The following is a 23,453-nucleotide window of genomic DNA, read 5'->3' as shown; positions in this document are numbered from 1 at the left end:
AAGGGCAGTACTGCGGTCTTTGGAAGAAAAGATAAAATTAATAGAATTTTAAGAACGTTAGATCCTTGAATGATAACGATAAAAACCCTGGTCACTTTGGGAAAAAGCTTATCTCATACCCGTCAGCTCTAGAATATCTATCGTAAATTTTCGATATAACCACCAATTAGAGATAAAGTGGGTAGCAGGAGAAGAAAAAAAACGCCCATATGATATATATCTGTAAATATCCGTGCAGCCACAGTCCTCGGATGCTGTTCTATTCTGCTTCCATGTGCGAATATGTGCTTTGGTTCAATGGAAGTAAACGTGAATTTATGCTACCTGGAAGTATTCGTGTAGGAGTAACACCTGCAAGTTAGGTGTTCTCTTCCGTAATCGACTCTGGAACGGGTGATATGAGTAGGGTTTTCTGTTCTTTACTGAACTTGCAATAGATTTGTGTTGACTTACCTCGCCTGATGTTAGGCGTTGATGAGGAACTTTTTTGTTGTTGTGTTGTAATATTTAGTATGCTAACAAGCTCAAGCTTCGTTTTCGGTTATAAAAAGAACATTATAAAATGTCTGATCCATATTCTTGGTAGAGGTTAAAACTTATCTCTAGAATCGTGTCGATCTTATGTCGTGTGGTTGTCGATTTTACTTGAATATTACATTTATATTTTTTCTAGTTTTGGATATTGGGAATAGTTAAATACGCTTATATACGTGTCAAATGATACTTTCCTCCTCGTTGATAGCGGATGGGTTTCATCATGGATCTACTCTCAGTTTTGAAGCTGCGGGTCGGCTGACCAAAATTAGGTTTTTAGATTTTAGTTTTGTTTCATTGATGATAAAATCTTCAATTTTATATATTTTACCTATTATATACTATATACATTTCAATGTTATCAAAATAATGGTAAGCATATAGTAAACATTTATGATTATGTTCGCTATTATGACACATACACTATTGAACACTTTAAAATATTGAGTACCCGGCTTTGCTCGGCATAAAAAGTTTCAAATTATAGAATCATTTCTTATATTTAACTGCTCATTTAGCCATCCTGGAATTAAAAATGGCGTCTGAGTACGATTTTCAGCCTCTGGTTATTACTCAGTTCCCGGCAATTTCCATAGGTTGGATTAGTTATTTGAAATTTCTCCTGAAACCAAAAGTTACCATCAGGAATTTCAAAATGTCATCTGGGGTCGATGGACATCATACTTACCTTACCAATTAGATGAAGGCCTGTATGGTCTTTGCTGTACATTCTCGATTCGTGGCTGCTCATCACCATTCTTGCAGGCAGCGTAGGCTGCGAGAATGTCCTTCCACTTGGTCGATCCACCGTGAAGTCATCTGCACGTACGATTGGTTGTTGTACTACCTTCATCGGCTAAAACATCGCCGTTATGATGCTCGTCGTAGTACTGTTGTAGGGGTTGTTACAAGGTTAATCGTACTCCGGTTGGCGGCTCGTGGAGGTTGGGACAGGAATTGCTGGACAGAGTTGAGTGACAACATTAGGCTCTCAAGTTACACGTGAGCAGCCAACTATTAACTCTGCCATAAAAAGTACATGGTAGCTGGCAGAAAGCGTGGAAGCTCCGGTGGTTTTAGTGTTGAGGTGGAGATTGATGGAAAAAAAATTTGAGATGGTTGGACATGTGACAACGATATGAGCCGCGAGGTGAAACGACGAGTTGCAGCTGCGAAAGGATCCTTCTACGGACTACGACCTGCTAACTTAGAACCCGTAGTTTGCTAACTCGCACAAAACAAGCGAGAGGACGCTGCTCAGAAGTCAGAAGATGGATTGTGGCGGAGACGCATGAATCACTAGTTGTACAATGCATACAAACATGCTGATATAGTGAAGGTAATACAGCGGGGCAGGATTCAGTGGGCTGGACTGTAGCCAGAAAGTCTGACGAGAGAGCCACCAAAACTATACCCAGCAGAGAACCAGGAAAAGGCTATCGACTCCGTGGTAGACCTCGCACGGTGGAAGAAGATGTACGATCTGCTGGTGTTAGAGATGGCTGCCCAAGACAAAAGAAGCAGGATATATATAGGATATCTCCAATTCGTTCGGCCTTAGATTGGTAGACGGTCTGTCGGCCAATAAAATAGAGTAAGTAAATATACCTACCAGCTACCTTCAAAAGAGCCTGTGCCAAGTTGATCTTTCGTTGGTAGTACCGCTTCCAGCTGCTGCGCGTATCTCTGTGGCAACAAAGGGTGTGTTCAAGCGTTGATAATATTGGAGAAAAGTCTCCCGTCGATTAGAAAGTGGTCAATTTAGTTTTCTGTACGTTGGTCAGGGAGCTGCAGATGGCTTTGCGGGAGAAGAAGGTGCTTCGGACTACCATACCACGTGAGGCTGTACAGTGTACGCACCGTTGACCGTTGTCGTTCGGTACGGCGTGAAGGCCTGTACATTGCCTCTCGTTCTACCTGAACATTCATGTAGTCCATGACAATTTTAACGCCCCTCTTAGGGCAGCCGTCATAAACTTGTTCCAGCTGCGCGTAGAATGCTTGCTTCTCGTCGTCGGGTCTCGCTTCGTATGGACAGTGCACATTAGTGATGCTGTAGTTGAAGAAACGGCCTTTAATCCTCAGTTTACATATTCTAGCAATCGGGTACCACCCTATCACGCGTTAACGCATCCTACCCAGTAATACAAAACCGGTGTGGAAATGCGGGCTGCCCAATACCCGCTTTTGCACACCTTCTCTCCTGTCCAACAAGCAATACTACAACTTCGAAGCTGCGTGGATTCATAGTCCGTTTTGTTGCCATGGTCTTTGCTAATTATTCCGGGTCGTTTGTTCTCTTTGATCGTTCGTGTCTCGTCGGAGGACCATCGTGGCAACTCTGTTTGGAGTCCCACACTGGCATCAGGACGTTGATCAGCCGCTCCTAATATGGAGATAAGACGCTGTTTCGAGCCGTGAACAGATGCTCGGGTTGGCGAAGCATTTCCTCAACCACCGAATGATATAGTTTATGCGCCAATGAACGCGTCACTTTTGTCATTATTGTCGGATGACAATTTTGCCCAGGCTACAGCAACCAGTTGTGTTCATGTTTCGGCTGGCAGTCAAATATGATCGTATAACTCGTGGAAGTGTGAAACAAGACTTTGTAGTGCCGGAGCTGAATTTGACACTCCTTTCAGGTTGCCAACTCATCGTTTGAAGTTTTGGACATCATTCTGATTCCAAAAATACTCATATTGCATGGTTTCGGATCGTTCTACGTACGTTTCTAAAAACCAGATTCTGGCCTTTAGGCATCATCCCGATCTTATGAATACCTATAATGGGTTGTATTTGGCCATTTTAAGCTGTTCAACAACAGCTAGAAGTTATCATGTTGAATTTCAAAGTAGCGCCTATGATCGGATTCTAGTTTCTGAGTGTCATTCTGATTTAAAGAAATATATTAGGTTGTTAATGGTCTAATCATTAGGATAACGAGGGTATTTTGGCCCGGTTTAGAAAGTGATTGCACAATCTTTTTCAAAAAACAAGAATTTTTCAACATAAATACCTGCTCTATCATACCGTATCTATTTTGACGTACATCGTTCAACTATGCAAGTTATTGGAAAATATCTTAGAAATATAAAAATTTTCATGGAGTACTTTAAATATATTTAGGTCCACCTCAATATTTAGAACCGAAGTGTGGAAGTATTTCGGACTAAACATATTTTAGATCAACAGCGATCTTTTTGAAGTAGAAATAGTGGCTTTCAAGAGAACATCTTTCCACCGTGGAGTTTTCGCCATTTTAGGCATCTGAAAATTGAAAGATCAGGCGTATAAGACACATTCCAGCGTAACGCGACACCATGAGGAACCGACTTTGGTGTACATTTTAGGCTGGATATTAGAAATTAGCTTTAAGAGCATATGATTAAACAGGTCGTAAATAATGCCAACTAAATGTACTTTCTTATGACGGGTTGATAGTTGTATCATGCACTGCAACCCGATACATTTTGTAACGCGACACCATCGCTAAATTTCGCTTTTTCAACCTTCGATGGCATACGTTCAGATATCTGATGATATATTACAAAACAGAAATCACTGATTTTTTAGCAAAATGTTCCCAAAAACATTTCGGTGTGTCAATGGGGTCGCGTTACGCAAAACAGTCTCCTGCAAATGGTGTCGCGTTACGAAAATGCGAGCTTTCTAAATGTGGGTATCATGATAAGTTTTTAGTCATACTATCTTCGGCAAAGTTGTTGTTTAGGTTAACACCAATAAGTTTATGCTATGACATTTACATTTAGTTCAAAGTTACGCCGATGGGGCGTTTCAGATATATATTATTTCACCACTAATCGTACTGAGAATTATTTCCTTCTTAAAAAAGTTATATCTCATTCAGATTTTAACCTTTTTTGATACAGTTTTTCTTGAAGTCAAGGGGAAACAAGTAGTCTATGCAAATCTATCACTCCGCACCCTCCATTTTTCGACTGTCAAACAAAAGTAGCTGTATCTTTATGAAACATTGACATTGAGTAACTCGTCTCGTTTGGGTTTTTCTGCTACAATCTTACTCAAAATTCCACTAAAATTGCAAATTTGTTGAGGTTTTCAAGAAAATAAAAAATATCAAAATGTACTTTAAGCAAGAAAAGATATGTGAAAACACGAATAAATCCGTTTTTTGGGGTTTTTTGTGGCTTGTGTGTTGGAATATCAGATAGTGTCGTAACCATCAATAACTGAGTTTGATAGGAATATTTTGGTAATTTATAATGTACCTAGAGTTTGATGAGTTTGAATGAATGTTGAAATTTTTTTTTTTATTGCTTTATTAAGGTGGTTGTTGGTGTTGGTGTTTTGAAAAGGTATTATTCAGCAACTCCCCAAGGAACGAAGTAAAGTGTAATTGGCCTAGTTGTTTTCGTGTTTCGGAGATTTGAGCATTGAAGACCAACGAGTTTCCATCGTTTGATATTTAGATATATCGTTTAGGTATAATACGTTTTCAATTTTTGACTAGAAGTAAAAACATTACCAGAGTATATGTAGTGTACGTGAGGTTTCTGTTTTATTTTCTGTCCTGTGGCAATGATTATTGTTGATGTGTTTTTCGTAAATAATACGGTTGGTTAAAGCTGTATTTACGCCAAAAGGCAAAGAAAAACTAGACACTAGCAATTGAATCAATTGCTCAAGAAACAGCATAAGTCTATTTGTCTGTTTGGGGTTAAAATAGTCAAAGGCACTGTTTTACACTATCTTTGAAATTATAATATATTCGCGTTCCCATAATTTATTTTAATTTTCAAGCACAGAGATATTTTTACATTTTTAATTAATTTCTCATGGGTTTCCATTGGCACTGAATATGTTATGATCTAATTCCAGTGAAAAGCAAACTTCTCACTTCTAGGTGGATATAATTTGATGCAGATGAATATTATTTATCATGATTCTATATTGTATTATCAGTATACCCTGACAGAGGCTCAAAAACTCGTTTTTGGTAACTTTATAAAAACACATAAAATTTTCGTAACGCGACACCATAACTTTGACCCATTGTAACTTTGAGTAGAATGCACCAATTTCACATACCAGCATATGCTAAGAAGGATCTCATCGAGTACTAAGAAAATCCTGAATACTACTTCTCTACAGTTTGTAACATTTGCACAATACGAAAAAAACTACTATTTTTGTAACGCGACACCATAACGAAGGACCTGTTTTTCAATTACCTACCAATTGAATCTACAAAATAGCAGCAACAACTACGTTTAGGCCATGAATACGCCCATAAAAACCCTTTACTTTCTGATGTATTACATCCCCATAGCTTCAAAATAGTATCATTTAAGCATATTTTTTTAAAATAGTGTCAAAACTATGATTTTATTAATTTTTTTATGAGTGTTTTAATTCAATCATTTAGTCAAGTTTTGCATGTAAATTCAAATGAAACAAACGTTTTCCGTGAATTTCAATTTATCCTCTTTCACATACACAACAATTCTGGTTTAAATATGCGGTTTGAAATTTTGATGTCTTGGCGTAGAAGAGCTAGGAATGTGTCATAACGGTTTTGCAGGCATTTGCAATTAGTTTCATATTGTTGAATGTGATAAATTAAAAAATAATGGGCTGTTTAACGCTACAAGCTGCTCCTCTGTTTAGCGCGTAACTATCTTATAATACCGTGATGATGATGATGATGGTCCCGCCACATACCCCTACAAAGGTTTGAGCTGGACGATTTATCTATAGATAATTAATGTGATCACATTTTAATCAGTTATACAAAACAAAAAAAAACGAACTGATTTTACCTCCAGATATAAACTTCTTCAAAAACTGTATACTTGATTCATAGAGCACACAAAACTAGTACAGGGTTTTCATGACCTTCAGTCAGACCAACCACAACTATTTCATGATTTTCTCTAAGCATTTATTGTTTTTAAAGCTACAACAACATGAATGAAAAAAAAATCCATCTTCATCACCGTGACGAACAGAGTAGTTTTGTTGTTATAAATTTAGAAAAGTCCAATGTAATATAAACATATAAATAAAATTTTACAACAAAATCAGATCCGTTCGTATAAAACTTCGTCAATTACAAGCTTCAATAAAACAATCATTATATGAATAGAAACCAAAACAAATAGTTCATCTAAAATAAATCCGTTTGTTAAAACTTCGTCATTTAAGATCCGTTTGTTCAAACTTCGTCAGGTAAACTCTACATCATTTTGAAAAACTTAGTATCGTTCTATACAATAGAAACTTTCACGTGTGAAATACATTGTCTCTCGAACTCCGCAAGTGTTGGTGCACGTTTAACATGTCTTGGCATCGAATTGAAAAAATTTATACCTTTATAAAACAATGAATTTTGTGAAGCTCTCGTTAGAAAGAAAGGTGTTCTCATTTCATCCGCGTTTCTACCGTGCTGGATCGAAACCCGTACAGTATCGAAATCCGTACACCTTGATGTTTTTCGTCAGTTTTAAGCATTATAAAAATGAAAATTCATATGATAGTTACATGTTTGTACATGTAACTATCATATGAATTTTCATTTTTATAATGCTTAAAACTGACGAAAAACATCAAGGTGTACGGATTTCGATACTGTACGGGTTTCGATCCAGCACGGTAATCAAAGAGCTGTCAAAGCTTGGTTAGGTGGCATGGCCAAAATATGCTTGCTTTGGCCATTGAACTACTATTTTATCTTTTTTCCCACTTGTTAGAGTATAAAAACTGTTTATATGATATTTTATTGATGTTTTTACAACAGTTAATTGTTTTATAGCATGCATATTTGTTACAATAGCTTTTGGAAGTTGATTTGAATATTACCACTTCCCTTTTAACTTTGCGTCGATTATGCCATGATTTTGAATAAGTATGAAATAATTCCAAAATAGTGCCGCCTTGAGTCAGTATTTTTCTTTATTCATAAACTCAAAATTTCAGTAATTAATTGTAACTGGGACTTAAGTACATATGTTTCAATTTCAGATATATTCGAATTTTCGAGTCATCATGAAATGAATTATTGACAGTTTGTAGTTGACTTTGTATAGTTTTTTGTCAACCTATGATGTGTCATCATTTTTGAGAAAGAAGTCTCCCAACGCAAAAGTTTCCATGTCCCTGAAATTTAATTTTTGTTCTTGAAACAAATTTTTATGAAACAACATCAGATCTCGATGTTCATGCGTTTCTGAGAGATTTGCTATAAAAAAAAATCGATTTCGGAAACTTCAAGATCTACACTTGTGCATTTTTAGGTTGGTCAAAAATATAAGACTTCCACGACTGTAAGTGAAACCTTATCAGAAATTTGATTAGGCTTAAATTTTGGATGGAGACTTTTTTCGAGAAGACAAAATTGCTGAGCCCTAACGTATGCATTAAAGAATGCTCAAAAAATACCGATTTTTCATGAGTTTACCTTTACACGCACTGACGAAACTGACAAAAAACCAATCATAGTAACCCATGAGTCAGCAGAAAAAGCTTGACTCGAACTCTAACCGTGATGGCGAAAATATTGAAGCTACTCCGTTTAGAAGTGTGCGCGGTTAAAGAACGTTACCCCGCCGCGTCGGAAACAGACATCGTACGAAAAAGGGGCGCCAGTTACGCCTTTCCCGGTATGTACAACATCTTGGCACTGTTGGACTACAATCAGAGCATCGAAAGAAGACCGGTTCCGGACGGCCGACGACCCTGAGCGACAAGAAGCTCCAAAGAATGCTGAAGAGAAAGACCGAGGGGAAAGTGGCTACATTGCTGCGTACGCTTGATCGGGAGGTCGTTTCAACCGGTCAAACAGTGGAAAAGTACCTGGCGAACATGGACATCAGAAAGCGGCAGTCCCGTCCATTGGTCTCGAAGCTGCAGCCAATGACGCAGTGTCAGCGGCTGAATAAATAGAGGTAGAGTCGATTTTACCGGCGAATCGTGACGTGATGGTGGTGGTCGATGCCGAAGGGATGTCGAAGGGATATCTTACCCTGGATGACAACGACTGACATGGCACTCCGTATTTTACTTTCCCCACGAAAGACCTCTGAGGTGAAATTCATTTCACACACCAAGTTCTTAAAGAAGGTGCTGCTGTGGCTGACAATCAGCGAGAAGCTCCGTTCTGGTCGTGAACGGGAAAATTTATAGTACGAAGTGCCTGCCTGAAGTTGGGTCGTTCATCAAAAAATACCATAGCGTCTTCGCGGTACTCTGGCCGGATCTGGTGTCGGCCCACTACTCGAAGCAATCGTTGGAGGAGATGAAGCGGTTGAAAATCGAAACGGTACCCAAGTCGGCCCAACGTTCCCCAGCTGCGTCCCATATAGAGTTTCTGGGCAACCAGAAACGTAAGACCTATTCCAACAATTTTGACGCGAAAATTGAGAAGGAATTGATAAATAAAACGTAAAAAAAGAACTCAAAAACATGCCTACACGCATGTTCCGGTAAACTCTCGGAAGGCCACTCGCAAGGGCGTGGAATTACTTTTGCAAATGAGCCTATATAATTACCTTCCATGGGAAACTCATGAGAAACATTACTACGAAATTCGAAAATCTCATGAACATTTCATTGGCACACTATTGTTGATGCACTGTCGATTTTTCGTAAAATTATGTTCAGGTATCAGTAGGTCGCCCCCCCCCCCCCCGGCTACACCTTTGTCACCCATGAACCTTCCCTATTCCTTACTACCCACTCGGAAAAAAAACGTGCGCCGGCCCTGCTCTCTTACACCAGGATTTTTCACTATTTTCCATCATAATTTTAAAATTTTCCTTTACGGTAGCCCGAGACATTTCGATGTATGGTAAGGTACAACCGAGCGGAACAGAATGCGAAGATAAGGGACCATCCATTAATGATGTCACGCGTTTAAAGGGGGGAGGGGGTTTCAATTATTGTGAAATTTTGTGACATATGGGGGAGGGGGGGTTAGCCTGAGTGTGACATCACATTTCAACTCAAAAAAAAATAAATATATAAAAAAAGTCACATACCTAATATCTAATTTTTTTTTCTCGTTGAAAACCATAATGTTCGTTAATTCTGTTTTACCGTGCATGTTCGTTTATGAATGACAGCGCAATTTCATAAATTTTTAGTGTCTCTTAATCCAATCAATATAAAAATTGGGACAAAACGTTAAAAAAAGGCTTGGCTATTGTAACATGTGGAGAAGATTTGGATTGCGAACTGATTGAAGAATAGGAACTAAATATTGACGGTCTATCAAAAATCAGCAATGATGCTGTAGTTACTGTCTCGGCTTTCTATGTCGTCGGTATGCGACTCCATCAGCAACATCCTTGGACTAAGAACTAAACGCCTTTTCTAGTTATCTTCTATAATCTTCTTTTCCTTTTAGTTTCAGTTTTTCTTTCAGTAAAATCGTTCTTATTAAGAAAAAAAAGCATTCCTAACAAATTTCTCGATTTTCATTCAATTATTACCAAAGAAGGGGGAGGGGGGTAGAAAAACGTGACGTAACTAAGGGAGGGGGGTCAAGGAAGTTGTGACAGCTTGTGACAAGGGGGAGGGGGTGAGGTAATTTTTTCCAAATTTTGCGTGACATCATTGATGGATCGTCCCTAAAATAATGATACCAACGAATCTACAAAACAAACATGTCGAGACACGTGCTGGGGTCAAACACAAATTATGTGTTTTTAATATAATTTTCTTTGATAATCGTCAGGGAACATGTTGTATCCCAACAATATAATTTCAATGTTATTGACAAAATATTTCAAGTAGGAAGATTGTTCAATTGAAGATCTTGTTAAATTTTGTACCATTTAATATGGATACTGAACGCTTACTTTTGTTTAAAACACTGTTCACTAAATAACAAACTGTTTTCTTGTACTATTAATTATTTCCGAGGGGTCTTCGTACTAGTTTGAAAGACCCCAGGACTCAGTTTTGAAAGACCCCCGAACACAATCATGGTCGTGTTGCATACACCGGCATTCAGCAAAGCCTACTGTAGAAAAAACATCGATACGGACACTGCTGATTAACGATTTTTAACATGAATTGACATGAAGACAATCGTTGCGAAAACTCAATCGATACGAACAAAAAATGCGAATTACTCGGTAAGCCGTTACCAACGTTGCAAAGCGAGCGAGAAGCAAAACCTTTCGCCTCTTTTCTGCTTGAGAACGAGACATATGCTACGCTTCTCAAGTCTTTCGCACATAAGCTCTCGCGATACTCTTTTTTCTTCATGCCTTACCCTGCGTAGCAGCAAGCACGCACCGACACGTAAAAACTCTTTTGTGTTTCTACTCAGCGACTGTAACGTAGTAGTACTCGACTAAAATTGCTCGACTAGAAGGAGTGCTTGAAAAACTGTGCTCGAAAACGAAAATGCTTTCTTCATCTACTCGGTTTTGCTTTGTGCACCAACAGCTGAACGTGGGGGAAGAATCTGTAAAGTATCGTATACTGGAAGTTGAAATTTGAATTTCCTATTTGAAATAGTTTTTTCTCTCCACAACTATCGTGATGCACCTTGATTCTTAAAGCAATTGTACTAGGCTAGTTGTGCTCGCAAGAAGGGGAGTACACGCGAGTAAAAGAGTAGCCACGCGTGTGTGCATTTGATCTCAGGAACGGATGCGAGCAAGGAAGACAGCAAGAAAGAACGAGAAATAGCTTGAATGGAGAATACTCCAGTGTGTGATATCGGCAGCTACGAGAATCTCACTTGAGGTGTTGGATGCTGTTTATGAGTGAGACTAACATCACTGGCCGCAACTAGTAACAGCTGATTTTTGGTTTAGTACTAGTCAATACCTTGTATTTTGTATTTGTTTTTCATATTGCCGAAAATGAGGAAAAATTACAGAAAAGCTTGTTTTACATACTATGTCTCCTACGAACCTAATTTCAACAAAACTGTCCTAATATCACATTACCTTTTAGGTAATACTCTATTTTACGAGGATCATATGAGTTAGCTTATTAATTTCTACGTATTTGCATGTCCTACTGAAAAATATCTGTGAAAGTTTTCTTCTCCATTTTGCAAGCCTTGTGAATTTTCACTTTCACAATATTACAGCACATTTTCTAAATCATTTTTCAAAGTAGATTATCATGATTTCCAGTCGACAACAATTATACTGTAAGTAGAAAATAAAACGAGGCATGAAAGCTGAATTTTTTCTTGAGTTTCGTCGCGACTTTTCTGGGTTCTGCCCCACAGTGCAACGCAATCAGACAGTGCCAATCAGGGAATCAATTGAAACAGGAGGTCATGCGAAGAGGATAGAGTCATCGACAGAAACAGGAAAGAAATAGAAGAGGATGGACAAGCCGTGGATCTGCCAAGCTTGAACGGGGTCAGCGAAGCTTCTTATGAGGTGGAAATTCACAAAGCAGCTGAAACGCTAACTTTTCACAGCTGGCTTATCACACAAGTTGAGGCCGAAGACAAACTACTAGCGGACTGACTAACTTCTGCAAATAGAAAACTTTACCGCATCCTGTTTGATAAACTGAGGCCTTTGCTGGAAGTCCTTGTTAGAGAGTACCAGTGCGGTTTCCAGAGGAGGCGATCGGACTGAATTTTCACCTTGCGTTAAGGGGTTATATACCTTTTTAGTTTTCAAAAAACCGAAAAAAAAATTTATTGTATTATCTTCAAATACAACATCTTGAGAACATTTTCACAAATTTTCATAAAGATCTGAGCAATAGGAAGAAAGTTAGAGCGATTTGCAGCGCGCCTCGCCACGGCCGCATAAGCTAAACTTGAAACTTTACACGCGATTATCTCGGAATAGTGATTTCCGAAAAATGACTTTGCCGTGATCTTGATTGCGGGAAAACTACTGAACCGATTTCCTTCATATTTTTTTTAAAATTTTCGTTATTAAATTCGCCGGTCCTTGAACGATCGCTTTTCGAAACATACAGTTACATTTTGCCGCAAAAAATTTTTTAATGCAATTTTTAGCGCTCAAAACCTGCTTTTTTTGGGGAAAATTTTCCCATTTGCACTGAAAACAAAATGCTCATAAAAGCGATCGTTCAAGGACCCGGCACACTTATAAACTAATGAAATAATATGAGTTTTTTGATTTCGGTTAACCGGCTGAGTCTCTATCAGGATCACCGCAAGCCTCTGCAAAAAAATAGCGTTTCGGGGAAACGGTCATTACTCCAGTAATAATTGGTATATCTCAAAATCAAACGTATTTTTTTTTTTGTTGATAAACTGTACTTTCAGAAAAATACCCCTTTGATGCAATGAAAGTGGTGCTATGCACTTAAAAATAGATTCAAACTTCCCTCATTTTTCTCGACCAAAAAGGTATATAACCCCTTAAATCCATGACAACCCAGAAAAATAAAGTTGTGGATTTTCCATCTGTTTATAGATTTTAAAGCGGCGTACGATTTCGGTAAGCACAACGAGTATTGGCAGATTATGCTTGAACACGGTTTTCCAACAAAACTGATTAAGCTGATTCGTTTCATCCTAGACGGTTTTTCATTATGCGTCAGAATAGCGGGTGTAATTTCGGGCAGGTTCGCAATGTAATGCAAAGTGACGAGATCTCGAATCTGTTGTTCAACATTACCTTGGAGGGTACGGATAGCCTGCCGGAGTGTAAAGAAGCGGTACTATTGCCATTATCTCTAAGTCTCATATGCTCTTTGACTTTGCGGATGATATTGACATGTCGGCATTACTAGCAGAGCAGTGGAAAGATATTCGTGCCTTTTAAAAGAAAAGTAGCAAGAACCTTGTACCTTGAACGGTACTCTGGTTACAGTGGTTTGGCCACGTTGCATGAATGTCGGAAGAGTGACCGGCGAAGATATTATTCAGCAAAGAGCCCGACAGAGGATGATGACTCCGTGGTAGACCCCATAATCGTTGGAGGATATGTGGTGTGGACGAGAACGCCCGATCGGCGGTGCCAGAGGTGGCTGGAGAAAATTAGCCCAAGACCGGGTGATGTAGTGCGTATTCTGGACACGAATTAAAGTAAAGTAAGTATATTAGAAACAGGTCATATTCCAATATCCGAAAAACTCATTCCAAAATGTAGGAAAACGCAGCAATCAGCCAAAACTGTTGGATTAGACATCTGTATTTTGTGATGTGCACTGAATAATATTCATCGACTACCTAACGCAAGGAAAAACAATCAACAGCGATTATTACATAGCGTAGTCCGAACGATTAAACGACACTATGCACTAAATTATGAAAGCAACGGTTCGAATTAGTTTCTAGTCCAACTTATTCTTTTGATTTGTCAACCCATTCTCATGTTTTTCCTATTTTCAAAAGAACTTTGCTTTCTAATTAATAGAGACAGTGGTAATTCGTGGCAAAAAGTTTTAAATTCGCGGGTAGCAAAACAGAAAATATACGAATTTCAATATGAATTTTTTTTAACAGAAATTACTAAACAAAGTGATTTATTTATAAAAAAAACCTCAATTAATCCACCTATTGGTGCAGAAACCTTCGTTATACTAACTATAATTGTATACTTATTAGGCTGCCTATAATCGCATATCAGTCCCATCTTTATTTTCATCAAGTTGAGAAAACAGCACGTAAAGGTATTTTTCGTGCTTAAGTTATTTCAACTGTTAAGCGTGGTTTAACTCATATTTTCGACATGATATAATGAGATAGACATTTACCATAACTTTTCTATAAAAAACGACAAGAATGCACGTGGGACTGGTATGCGATTATAGGCAGTAGGCCAGTAAATCACAAATTGTATGACAACGTAAATCCAATTTCAATTATGAATAAAATGAATTCAAAAGATAATTTTCAGAAGGTGAACCAAAGACGATCTTTAAACTATAGCTTGACGTGGTTTTCGCAAATATTATGGATGTTATCACTGGAGTATATGAGTCTTATTTTTTCAATCGTGAACCAATTTTGAAATGCTGGATAGAAGCAACATATTTTTTCTAAATAAACAGAAACAGTGAACAGTAAATAGTAATAGATAACAAAGATGCTGATTTCATACTAGAACAGCAAATATGTATGTTGGCTCGAGGCAGTTCTAATTTTTTAATTCCCCATAATCCAGGTTTGAATACCACATTCGCATTATTTGCAGAAATCGCAGGACCTAGAATTATGAATCAGCTTCAAGTCTTTTTTACGAATTGAAGCAAACTTCTACTAAGATCAGCATTACAAAGAATAAAATATAACCATTGACGAAAGTTGTCAATTCAATTCTATCTCAAATGCATAATCTGAAAATGAAGGTTTTCGCGACATTTGAGAGATTTGGATTTTCGGAGTGTAGACGAAAACATTATTCTTTTCGAAGGCCCAGGCTGTACGATAAAATCCGAAATAAAGACTTTATAAAACTTCCTGCGATAACGAGAAATGGAATAACATATTTGCACTTTATCTTAAATTAGTAACCAATATTTATATCTTAAATGAGCGTAGTGTATCATATCATAGGAATAAGTGACTTTTCACCGGTGCAAACTAGTAAACGTGTATAGCCATGTATTTTATAACCTTTGTTTAGTATAACCAAGGTAACAAGCAACAACTATCATATGTGGAAAAAACAACAAATAATTTAATGGTACGATGTATAATTTCTTTGCACTGTAACCTAGAGCAGAGGTTCTCGACTTTTTTTAGTCCGTGTACCCCCTGGCTTGGAATGTTCTCGCAGAGTGGGAGAGAGTAGTGGTGGATCATGTTTTAGCAGTCTAGTTCAGATTTCAAATCGAACTATAGTTTGTTTGATCACTACAGTCATGTTTTAAGAGCCATGTTTGAACAACAAATGAAGTATTATAAAGAAAAATTGCTTCGTTCGCGGCTTTCGCGAAATCTCGATTTTCCACTCTCCTAGTTTTTCAAATTTCAACTTCATCGAGAAAATAGAATCTGAATTTCGTTTTGTAACTGGTAATATAATAAACGCATCATCAGTGACATTCATTGTTCACTTCTCCTAGTTGGTAAAACGAGTTAGCGTTGGCAAGAAGCCGCACTTGCAACGATAGTCTAGCTGACGACAGAACGTACTGGTGGTCACTTTCCATTAACAAAATTCGCAAATGCAATGTATAAATGGACCCTATCTGCAAAGCCTAATTCAGCTGGAAATGCACTTTCAGCAGGCCGGGTCATCAATAATATAATTCGGTCAGTTCACTTCCCAGCTAGCTCGTGCTCGAAAGCTGAATCAAAAGAATCGATATAGTGTCACGGTGCAATTCGATAAACACACTTGAAGCTTAACTGAATGCTGAAATGCGATACTCCCATGATGGCGAGCAACTTCCCTCGTCTCTCGAACAGGAGCAACACAGCGCAGTGCTACTAAAATCATCCTCATCAACAGGCCGGCGTTTCAGATTGGACTTTCCTGTATCGGCTTCTGGTTTATTATTCATTTTTTCATTACGGCTGTTGTCACCATTTCCCGTCTTTCGTGTCGCCAAACCTGCATACCTTGGCAGCAACGTCGACGCCCTTGTGCAGGTCGATGCTGTTGGCCAAGCTCCAAAATTGATATTTAATGGCATCCGGCATCCGGTTGAACATTTATGGAGTTGATGTTTCTGGGAGCACAGCCTAATTGTTATCGGGCACGTCTGCACATCAAATAGGCCCTTTTGCCCGCGCTAATGATAGCTGATAATAATATTTAGTTTGAAAATACACAATTAAATTAGCGAGAGCAATATGCGATCGGAGGTAAACAGGGATATCGTCGATAGGCCTTGTATAAGAAAATTTTGGAAAATGTACAAGATGTTGACAATAATGTAATATTCAACTAAAGAGACCCGAAATCACTTAGGCGACATCAATGAATTATGTAACGCAAAAAACTCGATTTTTCAACCATCAACCCTCCACCATAAGTAACAAAACGTAACGTCACCAACTACCCCCTCCCTCCTTCTAAAAATTACGTAATACTGTAAAAGACCTCCCCTCCATAATTCGGTAGAATTCGGATTGATATGTAACTTATGTTGTTGAGTTCAGTTTCTTCATTGAAAAGTCATTCATTTTTTTCAAAACGAGGTATTGGTGCTTATTACGGGAGTCACTTCACGGTGAAATCAGAGTGAAGTGAACAAAATCCTATTACGGGACTCACGTAAGTGAGAAAAACGTCGCAAAGTGACATCTGCCGTGGAATCTGGGTTATTATGAGAGTCATATCAGTGAAGTGAGAACGGAAAAAGCGACGTTTCGCGTGGAATTATTTCACGACCATTTTGAACGGTGAAATGATTCCACGAAGATGCCATAAGTCTTAAAGTTGATTGATTTGTGATCTAATGGTAAAAATTGGATTTATTCTTCAGTAACGAAACGAATCAGAGTTTGATCCGTGCCTTAAAGCGGTCAAATTTTCATTTTTTTTGCCCGATGAAAAAAATGCAAACTAGTTCAGGAAATTTTCGATACCGAAAAAAACATTTTTTCTTTGATGCCGAATGTTTTAGAAATCCAGAACACGTCAAGATCTGGAGTTATCTAAAAAAACGGAAAAAACGACTTTCTGGGACTTAGAGATTTTTGAGCTGGGAAACAATCTCATTTCACTTTTCCTATTCTCAATTTCACTTCACTGTCAATCTCACTCCACGGAGGTGATTTTTGTCACCTCACTTGAGGTGGAATCGGGAATAAGTCTAAAAAAGTGAAGTGAGCGTGAGAGTGAAATATATTTCACCGTGAAGTGACTCCCGTAATAAGCACCATTTAAACGATCAGAAAAACATCAGATATGGTCGGCGGGCGACCAGACCGAAACAAGTGTCATTTTTTAACAAATATCCAAATATTCAAAATATCCAAATACATATATACTGGTGGGGCTTTTCCCACAATAAAGTACAATACTTAGTTCTTTCAAAAGGTGCCGGAAGATATTTTTTATTGCTACCCCTAACGAAGATACCAAGTTTTCAAAAAAATGCCTGTTTTCAAAATGTTCATAACTCTTCACATGTACAACATATCGACAATGTTTTTGCGTCAAAAGTTGCGTCTTTTTCAGCTCTTAGAGTCATCTGGAGACAACTTTGTTATTATATTTGAACCTTAAAAAATAAAGCAACCCACCCTAATTCAGTTACGTAAAATTGCTCTAAATCGGTCAATTTGATAGCTACCAAAAATTTTTTTTTACAAAGTTGCATGCAATTAGTTGATCTACAACTTTGCCAAAAAATATACACAATTATGTCTGCAAAATAATTTTTTTTTTATTTTGCTGATTTTAGGACCACCCTACTTTTCATTTGCACTTAACTATAAGAAACAACTTCTTAGAAGAAACAATGGTTCTAAAACCACAAAATCGCATCAAAAAGCTCATGTCCGCCTAAATTGCCTTTCTAAACTACTGTGCAACGGCTTCTTATTCAAGTTCAGCTCCTACCCTGTTTTTTTTTCACAGTGATTCTGAATACTTGATTGTTTTTCTGTTTATTTTTAACAATTTTGCATAATTGCTTCTGTATGCGGTAGATTTACCGGTTCATGGTTATCGGTTAATCTGCGTCGATTCTCTTCTCAATATTCCATAAACCGAATGTGTGTCATCCATCGATGATTATCGCAAGTTTATTGAAATTGATCAAGGCTGCTAAAAAAAACGCGTAAATAAAATAATCAAATTAAAACGCTCGTTTTTTGAAGTAATATTACGGCTTCCCCGGAGAGGTAGGTAAGATATTTGTTCGTTATGTAACGCCAGTCGTACTTCCCCTCTTTCCTATGTAATATTTTGTAACGCTCGATGGTACCCCTTTTCTTTGAGCGTTACGTAATTTATAGATGCCGCCTAAAAATGCACACTCCTTATACCATTTTGGGTATATTTTTGCGCTTTTTGTCATAAATAATGGTTTTCTCAAAGAACTATGGTTACGGAGGTGGGATTTGTTTGATTTGGACAATTCGTAAGTAATACAAAATTAAAAGAGTCTCTAACTGCAACGAAAGAATAAATTCCACGGCGAAACTACATGCTCTAAAATTGTATTACGATTATTTGACGAAATTTTCAAATGTGTTGTCTTAAATGATGAAACTTTCATCCTGGAAAAATTTAAACAACTACCAGGACTGGGTTGCTTAACTCGGCCATTTTTTATTTCAATGAAACATTTTTGAATTGAATAAAACATTGCATGTAACTGGAACCGTTTTTAAAATATACACCCGAATCACGCGAAAGTCAGTGGACGAATGAATGATGATGTGATGATGAAACTAACCTGTACGATTGTTTTAAATACCTACGGAGAGGACTAACACGGCAAGTGGGCAGTGTCACGCATACTGCATTATGGAAGAAAGTAAAAAAAGTTGGGCTATGCTGCGCGTTATTTTTAGGTATGAAAACGAACGTTGCGTGCGAAGTGCATTAGTTTTTCGGGTGCGTGCCACGGACAAGTGGCAGAGCAGCCAAGTTTAGCTATTAATACGCCAAAATTGCCTTACTGTACCATTGTGCAATGAGTTTAGTTACCTTTTTCACCACAATATCCGTCTTCTTGAAAATATATGGGAAATTTGGGAGTGAACTATATTGCTATTATAAGATATTTGATAAAATCGTCGCCTGCGGCGCTGCGGCATGTCTGCTTGGCGATCCGGTTTTCAGTATATTATCCTTTTGCTATAGTTAACGAATGAACAATAAAGACTAAATTGTTACATGCTAGCTTTTATATGTGACTAATGATAGTTATACTTCCGGTGGGCGTATCGTTATGCACTTGAGTGAACACAGCAACAACAACAACAACAAATCATTTACAAAGTCAAATCGTTTGCATACTTTAGTGTCGGCTGTGGTGGGAAGTGCTTGGATTGTATCGTTGAGAGCGCACAATCGGCCAAAGCTGACTTATAATCAAACTGGTAATGAAATTTAACCTCTTTATTATAAAAAAAAGTTTCAAAAAAAGATCAAATAAACTAGAGAAATTTGTTCTCTATCCAACGAGATATCAATAACAAAAATCCGTTCAGTGGTAACAAAGTCGAGGACATTTGAAATCTTGCATTCTGCATTTCACTCTATTTTTGATATTTCGGAATGGCATTCTATTAAAGTATAACGTGTTCTATGTCAAAACCTGTTTTTTCATGTACACTTGTGCACCCTCTACACAGAATTTCTCGAAGTTATCGCTATAGTTAAGATTGTTTCTAACACCCCAAGCTTTCATTTGAAGGGTGAGATCCCTGGTTTCCAGATAATTTTGGACTATCTTAATGAATACCAATATTTAAGCATATATGAGCAATTTTCGCATATATCCTGAAAACGGATATAATCACATTGAATTTTGAATACTGTCGGAGATCACTGTTCGATATCTAGATCACATCCTGCTTCTGGAAATACTACTAACGTTCGCATTAAAAAAAAAAATGAGCAAAAATTGCTGATTTTTAATGGGGTTACACGTACTGGCGAATTCACCCATGCAGTATCAGTCATAGTAACCCATAAGTCAGCAGAAAAAAAAGATGGCTCTATCAATCGAACTCTAACCTTGATGGCAAAAACAGTGAAGCTATTCCGTTCAGAAATTTGCGTGTTCAAAGAACGGTATTCTGCCTCGTCGAAAACGGATATATAACGGATATATCGAAAGAAAGCTCAGTTTCGGACGACCAACATCCCTGAGCGACAAGAAGCTCTAAAGTATGCTGAAAAGGAAGACTGAGGAAAAAGTGGCTATATCGCTTCTTGCGCTTGGCCGGGGGTCGGTACAAACAGTGAAAAAGTACCTGGCGAACATGAACATACATGTCAGGAAGCAGTAGTGCCGTCTACTGGTCCCGGTGACACAGCGGCAGCAACTGAATAAGATGGTCAAGTCGATTTTTCCGGTGAATCGCGACGTGGTGATGGACGACGAGACCTATCTCACCTTGGATGGCAACGACTGGCACATCGCACAGTGGGGCGACTCCAAACAAATGCTGGTCAAGCAAAAAAAAAATGTCTTCAAATCATGGCAAATAAATGGTTTTTATGTAATTTTAGGATGCTGAGTCCGGATTTGATATTATTTTTGCATGAAAATGCATATTTTTGACGCCAGGGCAAATTCTCATGTTTTTATATATATATATTATATAAGGAAAATTTTACGTCGGTTTCAATCCTTTGGAAAATAAAATGCATGATGCTTGAAAGACTTTCATATGCCGTAAAAAAAACATAAAATATTAATCAATTATTAAGAAAATAAAAATCAATTGAAAAATAGGCTTTGTGTTGAAAATCAATTATGAACTGTTTTTTTTTCAAAGTGACTATATTACATTGCTCCTATTTATCACATTCTTCTTTTTTATTCACTTCTACCTTCATCTTCATTTTTGTGTCCATTTTCAATACAGTTTGAATATCTTCAGGGAGGGTTTTCAAAAAGCAGTTTTTAACGTCAAAATAATAATTCACTATTTGCTCTGTAGAAATTAGCAGGCGATGTATTATGACATGGTTTGTACTTACACGATTGTTTTCACATGTGACTGGTATGATATAGGGTAAACATGTATAAAAGATTTATTGTTTGTGATAAACATAGCTACAATATTGAAGATGTTCCTTAGGGGGGGGGGGGCGTATTATACCTGTTTACCCTAAGCTTGAAACATGATTTTGGTACTCAGTGCTGGTGATCCAAAACATAAACAATGATTGTTTATTGATACTTCGTTAATTATCGGGATATAGATGAGTTAAACTTGTTAATATGAAAATAGTGTGATTAATTATACTGGAACATGTTTGAAAACGTTGTTATTATCAAACTTCTACGAGCTATTTGTTATTCTGTTGACGGCTTGCAGTGTGCAATTTAAATTTACATTTTTAAAGTCCGATATCTGCCGAACACCCGTTGTTTCTCTTCGAAAGAAGGGTACTCTGCGCAACTCTGTGCAGGATCGGACTAGATGCATTTTTCCAAGCTATCTTTTAAAACTAGTGCCAAACCCTGCCGTCTAAACATTAAACGCTGTTTTAATGCAAAAAATACGTAATTTTTTGATTCCGCCTAATTTTTTCGAGTATTACAATGAGATTACATTGCACAATGGTCCAGAAACCAAATTTAGGGGGAGGGTATAGAGCTCTATAGCAACATTTTAGAGAAAAACTTTCTTCTACAAAGTTGTTACATATAATAAAGCGCTTATTGAAAAATTATCAAAAATTAGGGTGACCAACATTTTCGATGCAATCAAGTATCTAACTTTTTATCTTTGTAGATAGAAGAAAAATTTGTTCTACAATGTTATAGCTCCATTAATTTTAAGTAACTTTGTAAAATAAAGTTTTTCTCTATCTTTGAAAACAACTGATTTATATTGAAAAAAACATATTTTAAGTTCTAACTTTTTTATTTCAAGTTTCATCTCAAAACTGTCTGAACGACTTTTAGAGCTTTTTAAGAGAAACAATTTACAACACTGACATCGTAAATATCTCAATTTTACTCAAAGTTATTAATATTTTTCATCAAAAATATGCGTTTTTCATTTGTATATCATTCTTTTTGGGGCAAACATAAAAAATATCTCTTGGTCTCATTTTGAAGGGCATACTCGACTCTATAAATGGATGAACTTTTAGAAATATGTTACTTTTTAAATTTGAGTAAATTCAATTTAAACACAAGCCGAAAATTTCAATAATTTTATACATTATGCATATAAAAGCACCCAGATTTATTTTTTGGTATTTTTTTCTTATAACTAGAAGTAATTACCTTAATTTGACCCAAATCGAAAATCGATCAACTGGTTCAAAAGTTATGATTTTTTTAAAAACTTATGTTATTAATGTTCGATGTACACAGTCGTTTTTTATGGTCACCCTATTTCGAAGTTGGTCACGCGAAGTGCTTCAATTGTGCTCAAAATCGCGGGGATGCATCTATATTGAAAATAATTAAACCCGTATTGTTTCGTTGGGTTGTTAAGGGGACCAGCTCCGAAATAGGGTAGACCCAAATTTCCCTCTAAACTCGGTTTCTTGACCATTGTGCATTGTCCAATGATGAGGATTTATTCTCCACTATTTTATATTCAACTTTTCCTTAGACGTCATCGCTGACTCAGTACACTTTGAAAAATTATAGAAAATTCGAATTTTGTCGTAATGCTCTAAAAATTTGATTTCTGACACTTCGATAGTATACAACTATAGGAAAAATATAATTCAAATGAAATTCGCATTTTCAATTTGGGGTCGATGGCCAGCGATTCCCCACTGGGCATCGCTTCGTATTTTACTTCTCCCACGAAGGAAGTGAGCTCCGAGGTGAAGTTCATTCCATATACCAAGTTCCCCAAGAAAGTGCTGCTGTGGATCACAATCAGCGAGAAGGGAATGTCGAAGTAGTTCTTCTTTTACTCCGGACTGGCCGTGAACGAGGAAATTTATAGTACGAAGTACCTGTCGGAAGTTGCGCTGTTCATCAAGAAATACTTTAAAGGCGAAGACGCGGTGTTCTGACCGGATATGGCGCGGACCCACCAATCGAAGCTATTGGTTAAGGAGATGGATCGGCTGAATATCTATATATATGGTACCCAAGTCGACGAACCCGCTCAACGTCCCCTAGCTGCGTCTCATCGAAAATTTCTGGGAAAACCTGAAGTGTGTTAGATCTACTCGAACAATTTTGTCCCGAAAACTGAGGAGGAATTAATAAATAAAACGAAGAAAGAGCTTAAAAATATGCCAACACGCATGTTTTCGTTTGCCATGGCGAACGTTCCGGTTAACTGCGGGTCGGCCACTCGCAATGGCGTTTTTCTTCTGCAAGTAAGTTAGTATGTTTACCTTTCATGGGAAATT

At 37.4% G+C, this 23,453-nt stretch overlaps 1 protein-coding gene across 1 annotated transcript in view; it reads left to right on the top strand.

Annotated features, from left to right (window-relative positions):
• LOC129726550 (ELAV-like protein 3) overlaps window positions 1-23,453 on the top strand; it is an 81,879-nt gene that overhangs the window by 294 nt on the left and 58,132 nt on the right. The window lies entirely within an intron of this gene.

The sequence above is a fragment of the Wyeomyia smithii genome, chromosome 3 (assembly GCF_029784165.1).
Source record: "Wyeomyia smithii strain HCP4-BCI-WySm-NY-G18 chromosome 3, ASM2978416v1, whole genome shotgun sequence".
Lineage (NCBI taxonomy): Eukaryota > Metazoa > Arthropoda > Insecta > Diptera > Culicidae > Wyeomyia > Wyeomyia smithii.
Note: the sequence above shows the minus strand (reverse complement) of the source record. Positions and strands in the feature narration are given on the sequence as shown.